The sequence below is a fragment of the Nothobranchius furzeri genome, chromosome 4 (genome assembly GCF_043380555.1).
Source record: "Nothobranchius furzeri strain GRZ-AD chromosome 4, NfurGRZ-RIMD1, whole genome shotgun sequence".
Classification (NCBI taxonomy): Eukaryota; Metazoa; Chordata; class Actinopteri; order Cyprinodontiformes; family Nothobranchiidae; genus Nothobranchius; species Nothobranchius furzeri.
In genome coordinates, this window is record NC_091744.1 from 69,243,071 (window position 1) to 69,254,035 (window position 10,965).

The following is a 10,965-nucleotide window of genomic DNA, read 5'->3' on the forward strand; positions in this document are numbered from 1 at the left end:
AGAACAGACACGGCAGAGTAGCGAGGCGGAGAGGACGGAGACAGACGAAGGCGGTAACGATGCGGCTCAAACACCCACCAAAACGGCGAAAATTGCCCCAAAAGGCAACGCTGACCGCGGCAGATGACTGGGGATAGACGTGGCCGATGGATTCGGTAAGAACCTTCAACAAATCAATGCATTAGCGGTAGAAAAGCACGAACCGGGCAGGGAAGGCAATATGGTGGAGCAAACGACAGTGAGGCGCAGTGTTGTAAAAATGGCCATGGTGTAGTCTGCGAAGAATAGAAAAACCTTTAACTCAGTAGAAATAAGGTGGAATTGTGTTTTACTTGATAGATTTTGCATGTTTGACACCACTGTTATGAGTTAACTCGATTCATGTGTGGACAAGTATATTTATTCTTCAAGTATTTCGAGTTATTTCAACCTACGCATTTAAAATTTCCTTTGTCCTTGAAAGGGCAAATGCCCTTGTGTGAATTTACTCGACAATAGCAACAAATTTAAGCAAATGCTTAGGTTTTTTTTACGTTGTACCAAGACCAATACATATAAACACATCAACCTTAAACACAGTTTGGTTTATTTTTTTAGTGTATTCCATTTTTGAGCTTTTTCGTCGATGAAAAAAATGGATTAAATACGTAAAAATCGTTTCTATTTTCCCAAGATCCTTTCACAAGCTTACAAATTTCTGTTTGGAACCAGATATTCAAAATGTATTTTTCAATACTTAAGATTTTAAAACTTTATATTAATAGATTGTGAGAAGTTGCCAAAATGCTCAAAATAGGACATTTGACAGTTATATATTAAATTTCAACATCCCACATCATAATGTTCGACTTTATTGCCTTCTAAGGATTCTGTGTTTTTAAAAGCTTAGATATACATCGAAATACAAAATAGGGTGTTGGCATTTAACCCTTTGAGGTTCTGATTGGTGAAGTAATATACATATCTTTATATATTCAATTTTCCTTGTCACTTTTCCCTTAAAATACATGTAAACTCTGGTTTACGTGGTTAAATCCTAACTATACCTATGTAAATATAAATATATTCTAAATCCTGCTTTAAATATAAATTAAAAAATAAAGTCTTCTTGATTTTTATTTTCCTTGGGACTTGCACATTTGAGGACAAGTTTGTAACATAAGTAACATCTGTAATGAAAACACATTTTATGGTATATTAACTTTTTGAATCTCGCAGTATTTTAAATCCAAAAGATTAGTAGCTCATAGCAGCAACAAAATGTCCGCTCTAAGACGTTCTAAAATGGCTGTCATTTTTTTAACATCAATGCACTCGCATTTAAAGCTATCAACCGTGTACAAATAAAACATTTGCGTAAATAATTCGTAAAACCTTTATGCGTTTTCCTAATGCTTTAAATGCACAGTAGTTCAAAAACTGCCTCTTGTCATATTTATAATTGTACTTTTGTTTAGAGCCAACATAGGTTCAAATTTTGTTGATGGCTATCACAATGATAAATCATAATTATTACGTTTGTGTCTTTCAGGGATTCTTTTTGTTTCCCAGCATTCGCCAAAGAAGAAACAAGATTGTTTCAACGATTCTCAATGGTACATTTTTATTTTATACGTACAAAAGTATAATTTGCAGTGATGTGATTTTTGTCTTTATTGTTACATGCATTTAGCCAGTAGGGTGTGCTGTTGTCTCACTAACACTCTAAATAATTTCTGTTTTAAGGGTTTTTGCCACAGTGAACCCAAGAACTTGAGAGCTTTGTGTCACACTTGAATTATGTAAGTAGAATTTTTTTCTTTAAGATGGTTGTTTTAGGTATTACTTTTTTTTTTATCATAATCTGGTTCGTTACTGTCACAAGGTTCAACAACACAGCCCCCTAGTGTTAAGATATTACAAAGAAGTATTTAGAAACGTAGTAATGCATTACTTGGCTAGCTTGAAATTAGTTAACATTAGCAAACTGTCTAATGCTTATATCTATTAACCCAGCAAATCTTTAATATTTGCCCTTAGTTTTGACGTTTAGATTAAAAAAACATAATTCTGCTAAATTTTCTTCATATCAAACTAATTACTTGATGAAAACGAAACGAGTGCAGATCTTTCAACTAGTTAAGTCTGATTTATACTTCTCTGTGAGCTCCGCAACGGAGAGACGCACATGGAGTGTCTGAAAGGTTTTCACATTTGAACTTCTGTTCAGGCAGCGAATTGCTGCAAAGCAATTCCCCGCCAGGACAACAGAGGGCATAGCGCTATTTTGAGGTATCTTGCCACCATAACACTCTTGTATCCGGTCCCTGATGGTGTATTTACTTTATAGCACTGCCAAATTTGTCCTTCTTTCTCCTCCACCTCTTCTATGAGGTTGCCACCTCTAAACCCACGTTTCCCGTCGTTTCCGTTCATGTTTGCTTCATATTTTGTACTCCTTCTCTCACGGGTGAAAAAATGTAAATTTTTCCGCGATTGAGTTCTTCAATCTTTTCGGGGTCTGTCGCTAAATATCTGTTTACTTTTTAACTGAGCTACAGTGGTGCCAGTGACAAATATACAGGAAGTGGCATCCTGACCAATCACAAGCTTGCGGCCTCAAGTCACTTTCGACTGATGTTTAAAATTTTGGGCATGTCTCACCTCCGTGAGCCCATTGGAAAGTCCTTGCGCAGACGCAGATGGAGAATTCTAAATCGGGCTTTAGCCAACTTACAAAACTCATTCAGAGTGATTAGCTTGATTAGTAAATATACAAAGTTCTCTTGTCAACCGATAATACATTTATTTATAACAATTTACTATACATTTGCAACTACTAATGTAATGATTAACCTATCAATAATTAAAGCATATTTTTTGTTGACAAAGTGGCGAGGTGCTAATATTGTTTTCGCTTTTTAATTTTTACTTCAACCATGTAAAATTTCCTTCAAAAGCACGTGTATTTTGTCACTTTGATTTAAAAACACTTCACACTGTTAGCACATAACACTAGTGAAACAGTTAAGCAAGTTGGTTTCTCATGCTAATCTAACGTAGCTCGTAACCCATCTTAACATCAGTTGCTTTCAAATGTGGTGGCGGAAGGTTTTTCATTAGGCATATCAACATAGTTATTTGCGCATCTTCTGTGGCCATAAATATAGTGTGGTATGCGCAGGTCCTGCATCTTTCGTTTGCTGAGCTGACTGAGAAGTATAAATTAGGCTTAAGTGGTTTCAGTCACACCAGGCAGTTTCAATTAGTAATTAGTGTGGTTGATGTCTATTTTTACTACCTACTTTGAAGTAGTTCCAAGCTTACCAAGCTAGATCACCAGTGACTGATTGGTTAGGGGGTTAAGTTACTGGTGGCCCCAGAGTCTTCTGTCTCTCTGCCCGCAGCGTTTTCGAGTCTCTTCAAAGTCTGACAAAGAGCCGCTGACTAAGCTGAATGTTCACCATTGCTACCATATCCACCACTGTTTTATTTTTGTGTCGCGGATAGATCACCTCGTGCTACTTTTGTTTGGTACCGATTACCCTGCACTATTTATTTGTTGGGTACAGATCACCTCGCACTACTTTTGAAGTTGGGTCACCCCTCCTGGTGTTGGTGGTAAAGTGTATATAGGAAACCCAAGTCTCCTCCCTTTACGGTCGGCTCACAGGTCCTCGGATGAACGAAAAAATGAATGCAAGTCAATGAGGCTAAAATAGCTATTGTCTAACCTTTGCCTTACGCCCTGGATCGCACATATGTTGTACTTCAATTTAAATCAAAACTAATGATGGGTATTTCGACCACACCGGTCATGTACTTTAAGATCGGTCAGCTTGTAAAAGTTTACAATTAGCATGACTACAAATCAGACGTTGACATGTCGCATATATGACGTCACCACACAACCTCATCTCCCCTAACATAGCTGCTACTTACCAGATGGCCAGATTTATGATGGGGGTTGTTTTCGTCCTGAAGGAAAGATTTGAAGTTCGCTGAACTTAAAGCCATCTTCCTTCTGTTTTTCTCCATGTCTGGTTTGACGACGTTACTTTGGTAATGTGCATTTGTTGTCTTCGACATATTTTCACACAACCTAAAATAACGTTTCCCGTTTAAAAAAATATGCACTTTCTTGGTATCAACTTGCCTCTATAAAATTTACGGACATCATATGTGAAATCCGTGGCGCATAACAAACAGAATTAGTAAATATCGTTTTTAGCCCCTTCACTTGCATTCCTTCAGAGACCCATGGTCCAGAAGTAGATGGGCGTGACTTATGCCTGATTAATGCTTCTGCGTCAGTGCGGAGACATGCAACGCCATTATCCGTCCTTGTGGGCCCACTGGAGACATGCAACGCCATTATCCGTCCTTGTGGGCCTGCTGGAAAGCCCCGAAAGGAAGGACAGAGTCAAGCTCTCTTTTCTCCTTTTCGAGACGGAGAACGCAAGCTTGTGATTGGTCAGGGCACCGCTGTTGTCTCCACCGTCGCCATTGCGCCCTTAAAAACATAAAGAGAGCCGAGAATAACTAGCGGCAGACACGAAGAAGCTTGAATACCTCGCGAAAAAAACTAAAAATATGAAAGTTTAATTCCCCCGTGACTGGAGGAGTGAAAAGATATGCAGCAAGCGTTTTATTTGTGGACGGAAATGACAGGAAACGTGGGTTTAGAGGTGGCGAGCGCATGAAGAGGTGGAAGAGAATGAGAGACAAATTTGTCTGTTAAAAAGTCTCTTGTATACAAAAAATACAATATAAACGCACTATCTTGGACCGGATACATGACAGGGTACCACAGAACAGCGCTACGCCCTCTGTTGTCCTGGCGGGGAATTGCTTTGCAACACTCCCCAGAAGACGAAGTATGAGAGCTAAACACTTCCGTCAGTCCGTGCGTGTCTGTCCTTTGCGAAGCTGACGGAGAAGCAGGCTTAAGGCTCTCTATTACAAATAAACCGGTAGTCAGATAAAGCATGTTGTGTCCTAACAATGTTGGTATGCTTTTGTTGGACTGTTGTCTTCTTTAACTGTAGTAGCACTGTTGATTATGTTTAGAGATTTAGGGAAGAAAATTGTAGTTATGATTTTCCATAGTCATAATTTGTACAGTTTAGTGACATAATGGGCTCGACACATGGGAGGCGACATCGCCTCTCCTCCATTCATTTTCAATGAGACATGTGCGACAAAGCGATAATCGCGGGTCTCTCTCCTACCAAGCGAAACGCGAAAAACGTGCGTGTGAAAGTTTGCACTCGTGCATGTGTCGTGCACGGACGACCCAGTGACGCGATCCCAGAAAGTTGAAACATTTTCAACTTTTCATCGCTGTCGCGGAGGTTTCATTCACTGACCAATGAGCGGACAGGATGCTCCGCACATCTCCGAGCAAACATGGAGGAGAAGTTGATTATTATGTTTTATATAATAAAATCACAAGTAAGATTTCACATAACTCTAGCAGCACCTTGTGAAACATATCTACCACTTTATTAACTCTGAACCGCTTAAATAACCTTAATTCCCTCCAACCTGACACAGCCAAACAAAACAATGGAAGTTTCGATTTCGCCATGGAACAGAATCAATCAATCAATCAAAGCTTTATTTATAAAGCGCCTTCCGCAACCCTGTCAGGAAGCCCAAAGCGCTGAACGCGTAGACGGCTTTGCCGCTGCCGCGGATCGCCTCCGGTGTGACAGGCAATAAAAGCGACAGCAACAAATTTCGCTGATCGCGGTCGTTTGTCGCCTCCCGTGTGTCGAGCCCATAAGTATTCTGGAGAAATCATGTTTTTCACAAAAGTTTATGCAATGCCGGTATAAAAGGGGTGTGGGGTTGACATGCTGTCGCGGAAATAATTTTGGCCTGGATGTAACGTAATGCCACGTTAAAACACGAAAATCTTGTTTCAGATCAAGCACACTTCCCTTTTATTAGAGAGCATTCAAATCTACAGACTACAACTTTTTTCAAACATTTATTTTTACTACCACCTTTAAAAAAGCCTTAATACTACATTTATTTGTGGTATCTCAGCTCAAATAGCTCCTTGCCAGTCGACCTTGAATTTGGGAACTTGCCAAGAGACGTAGTGTGATTTGCATTTAAGGCTACTAACTCAAAAGCTAATATTATTGTTAAAACTTGGAGCGGTTCACTTAAGTGGTACATTGGAAACTTTACAGATAATAATAATAATGGATTAGATTTATATAGTGCTTTTAAAGGCACTTAAAAAACTTTCCATTATTCACATGTTCACACTTCCGTTGATGGTACGCTACAGCGTAGCCACAGCTGCCCTAGGGCGATTTGACAGAAGTGAGTTTGCCATTTTGCGTCATCTGCCCCTCTGACCACCACCAACCCAGGAAAATTGGATCAAGTCCAAGATCCTATTCCAATTTAATAATTAATTTAGGAAATCAACAAATGCCCTTTGGAGAAAAAAATGACAAATCTTTTGATTGCGTTAATTTAGTAAAAATAAAATTGAAATGCCTTTTGTAGTAGAGCCCTGCACTGAAGCCTTAGGCCCTCGGGCCGGGCTGCGGGCCTATGACTGTGTAATTACCACGGGCCGGGCGCCTTTAATTTTAATCGAATTCATAAAAAAATTGAAACACTAAGTCACTCAAGAAAAGATTCCCATCTGAACATCTGAGCTGGACACTGCTCAGCGCAGCTCACTGTATAAGGTCCACAGCGAGCTGAAGATGTGAAGAGGGGCTTGGAGCGCGTCTCAGAACCAGAGTGCATGCGGGAAGATTCCTCCCGACTGAAGCGGGTGTTTTCCAAACCCTGTCTTTCAGAGAGACTTGTCACTTAGAAAATGTTCCCTGATTATGAAACTTTGGCTGAATAGTGCTTGTTCCTGTCTCCAATGTGGCAACGCATCCAGGAGCCGTCTGTGAAGCCCAGAATCTCACATCCTCTTCAGCTCAGAAAGCGCCTATGATTACGCACAAGCGTGACGCGTCAACCCGGTCTCACAGTACGACCGGGTTGGACCTGTTCAGGTTTACACAGAAAATCTTTTCATTTAGAATTGACTTACAGATGTAAAATTAATGCAGTAAAATATAAAGCATTTTATTCAAATATCCATTATTTTACAAGCACAGAGAGCCGCATCAGATGGAAGAGCCGCAGGTTGCCGACCCCTGACTGAAACGCAGCACTAGAGCCCTGCGCGGGACTGTTATCTTCATCCCGCTCCTGCCCTCTCCCGCTGAATTTCTGACAATTACCGCCCGCAACCGCAAAACTCGGAGAAATTATTACCTCACAATAAAAGAGATGTATTGAATTTGCGTCCTCTCTGGTCCTGGAGAAAACGTCATTTTATAGACTATACCAGGGGTCGGCAAACCGCAGCTCTTCCATCCATCTGATGCGGCTCTCTGTGCTTGTAAAATAATGAATGGATATTTAAATAAAATGCTTTATATTTACTGAATTAATTTTATATCTGTAAGTCAATTCTATGTAAAGACTGTCTGCGTAAACCTGAACAGGTCCAACCCGGTCGTACTGTGAGACCGGGTTGACGGGTCACGCTTGTGCATAATCATGTGCGCTGTCTGAGCTGAAGAGGATGTGAGATTCTGGGCTTCTCCTCAGATGGTTCCTGGATGTGTCGCCACATTGGAGACAGGAACAATCACTATTCAGTCAAAGTTTCATAATCAGGGAACATTTTCTACGTGACAAGTCTCTCTGAGAGACAGGGTTTGGAAAACACTCGCCTCAGTGGGAGGAACCTTACCGTATGCGCTCTGGTTCTGCGACGCACTCCAAGCCAGTCTCCACAACTTCAGCTCGCTGTGCACATACGCGCTGACAGTGAGCTGCGCTGAGCAGTGTCCAGCTCAGATATTCAGATGGGAATCTTTTAGCTACATCTGCAATGTGAATATAGCGAATAAAATGTCAGTTCGTCTGCATGCGTCGGGGTAATTCTTTCTAGTCTTTCTCCGTCAAAATAAACGGTCAAATACGGGAACTATCCGGTCAACACAAGCCCTGCTTTTGACTGTTTTGTTTTCTTGTGAAAATTGTTGGAAAGAGATAAAATTTAACTTGATTACCACCAGAGCCTGTGCCGTCATCTCCGTGACGGTAAATGAGGGAAAAACAAATCGATCGGATCCTGCACGTCTTTTAACACATTGGTCAGGATTGACGCACTTTGATTTCTTTTAGTTGGTTAAAAAAAAGTCGGGCTCGGGTCGGGCCAGAGAATCCTGAAAACCTTTTCGGACTGGGTCGGGCTGGGGCTCCACCCCCTCGGGCCGGACATGGGCTCAGATTTTAGGCCCGTGCAGGGCCCTATTTTGTAGTAAGGAAAGGTTTAAGGTTTTTCTAATAGCTGGCATCAAATATTGGTTCCTCTAGAATACCGGGAAACGTTCCTGTTGAGATGTTTTGGCATGACAAAAGCCTGGTCGGTTTGAATTTTAAGCGTGCTGCTTCATTATTGGCTCTATTGAATTAAGCATGAAATGCTTTTGAGGATTTATAGTTACTGTAAAGGTAGTCAAAGTAAAAAGACTGTGGATGTTTGTTAATTGGCTTATTTCCTTTTGACAGCAAAAACATGACGGTGATGACAAGATTCTCCAAGTCTGTGGGAAAAAGAAGACAGCTCTGTAAGTTTCTTCTTTCATCTCCTCACTAAAATGTTAGCAAAATTAAGCTAATTTATTCATTGCATTTGAATAAACTACAAAATACTCAATATATTTTGCATAGTCTCTAATATTGGATTTATTTGTTCACATCTCCTGCAGACACTTGTTTAAATAAAAACACCATCCTTTTCCCACAAGCCTTGCATTTTCAGTTCAGCTGAAGTCCTCTCTTTTGAGTGCCATGCTAATAGACTAATGAAATTGGACCATCGCATAGCAATTAATATGTTTATGTATTTTAAAAACAAAAAGACATGTTTTGGAAATGACCGTTGACCTGAACACAACAGCATCTATAGTCAGAGGAATGATAGGGTTTCGCACATTTAAGCGAGGGAATTGACTGATTTTAAATTGGTTTATTGCAACTTTTGCTCATCTGTTTCCCAGGACTTGGAACCGTAACAACAGTTGTGTGAACAGAGTTGCAAAAAATGTACACTTGGTTAGTTTATCTACTCATTGTGCCCCTAGTGGTTATTTCAGTTTTTAATGCAGGCTGAACAAGAAAATGGTCTCCTACTACTATCTCCTGCATTAGCTTCTGATAGAAAATAGACCGTTAAGATCTAAGATTTGAAAGGCCTGACAGATCTACGTCACACTGTCACTTAACATTCACTACGGGGAAGGCTGTTGTTGGTTTAGCATCCAGGAAACAGCAGAGAACATCTTGGCTAGTAGAAGCTAACCATTAGCATTACCAGCTCCACCACACAGCAGAACTCCTCCAGGCTTGTGTTATTTCTGGAGATAAAACATCCACGTTGCAAAGCAGACAGTGGTAGTTGCGTTGCTGTTATCCAATCTGAGGTGAGGTGTCCAAATATCAGAAAATAAGATTCCAAATCCTGTCATCTGAAGCTCAACTGTGAAGACTAATTTCTAGTTCCTGAAAATATTGCAGCAGCGCCCCACCCCCCAGTACAACTTACAAGGCATTAATTCCTACTGCAAGTGTATTGATTAAACGAGTGTTCCAAACCTTTAAAACTTTATTCAGCTTTTTTCCTCATCGCATCCTAACAAGAATGTCAGCTTTAACACTGTAGTTTAGTCATGCTGCTGCGTACCTTCATGCTAATACATCGTACATTTAAGTTTTTTTTGTCAGCCTGCGTACACAAACTTGGAATTTAGACATAACATTTTACAGCTTTGAAGCTTAACTCATTAATTTGAAAACCAGTCTTTTGCGCAATGCTCGCTAATGCAACTGAAAGCTAACAATGTAACTAATGTCATGTTGGTTTAATTCAAAACGCATTTTTACACTGTTGAGTGAATCATTAATTTCAGTTGCACTGTGGGCTTACGATTATTTTTGTTTTCCTTATCTCATCAAGACCCCATTCAACTGGATATTGCTGCAGTGGAGACCGCGTTGTTAACGTGAAGATGGCAAGCAATACAGCTGTTTGCCGAATTTTGACAAGATGGAAGTTTTCTCTCATTTTATTTTTTGGCTGGACATTTGGATTTAATTTTACTTTTTTCTTTTCTTTGTTGTTCTCAACATGGACTTGTTGGGTCATCGATACGAACTACGATTGGGACTCATGAACAAAGTTCGCTGTTGTACAATTGATATTCAACTGTTTTAAATAAAGTGTATGTCCACGTATTTACAACTGGCTTTGTGTTATTAGCTGATAATCTGGAAAGTGACAAATGCTGTTTGGTTTGCTTTAATCTTACAATTTCGAAATTAGCTGACATTAAGTGAATCTTGGTAGAAAACTACTCTTGTTTGCTTTTTTGTGTCAGTAATAAGATTGGTCATCTCAGCCTTGACATGGAATTTATTTTTTACATTTAGATATTGTTCTGTAAAGAAAATTATCTTTGAGATAAAGGCAACATTGGTGGTTTTTAATATGCTTCTAATGTAAAATCTGGTAATATGTCATCAATGGCTAAATATTAGTTATCCATAAGGTTTGGTTTAGAACCCAGATGGGTCGGTCACAAAGCATAGCCTAAAAGGCTTTCATAAAATGGCCACTGCTTCTTTTTCCTGTCTGAGCAGGAAGTGATGTAAATGGTGCAGAATCTATCATTTTATAGTCCCTCACTCTTACAACCTTTAATTTAAAGTAAGATTTTTTTTTTAATTTTACAGCTTGTGTCCTAATGTTGACAATGCTCGTGAATTGATGTAAAAGTACGTGTAAAAGCTAATAAAAGGGGTGGGACTTAGACATCACCTGAGTGTGGGGTAAATGGAAATAACGTCAATCAAAGGCAAAGCTTTCAGAGCAGGGAAGGGAAGGAG

The 10,965-nt window shown here is 39.8% G+C and overlaps 1 long non-coding RNA gene across 1 annotated transcript; it reads left to right on the forward strand.

The window, feature by feature from the left end:
- On the forward strand, nucleotides 1–10,321 carry LOC139069657 (uncharacterized). Its single transcript, XR_011520347.1, has 5 exons — nucleotides 1–155; nucleotides 1,532–1,595; nucleotides 1,726–1,781; nucleotides 8,590–8,648; nucleotides 10,037–10,321. It is a non-coding gene; the product is annotated as an uncharacterized lncRNA (long non-coding RNA).
- The last annotated feature ends 644 nt before the right edge of the window (nucleotides 10,322–10,965 follow it).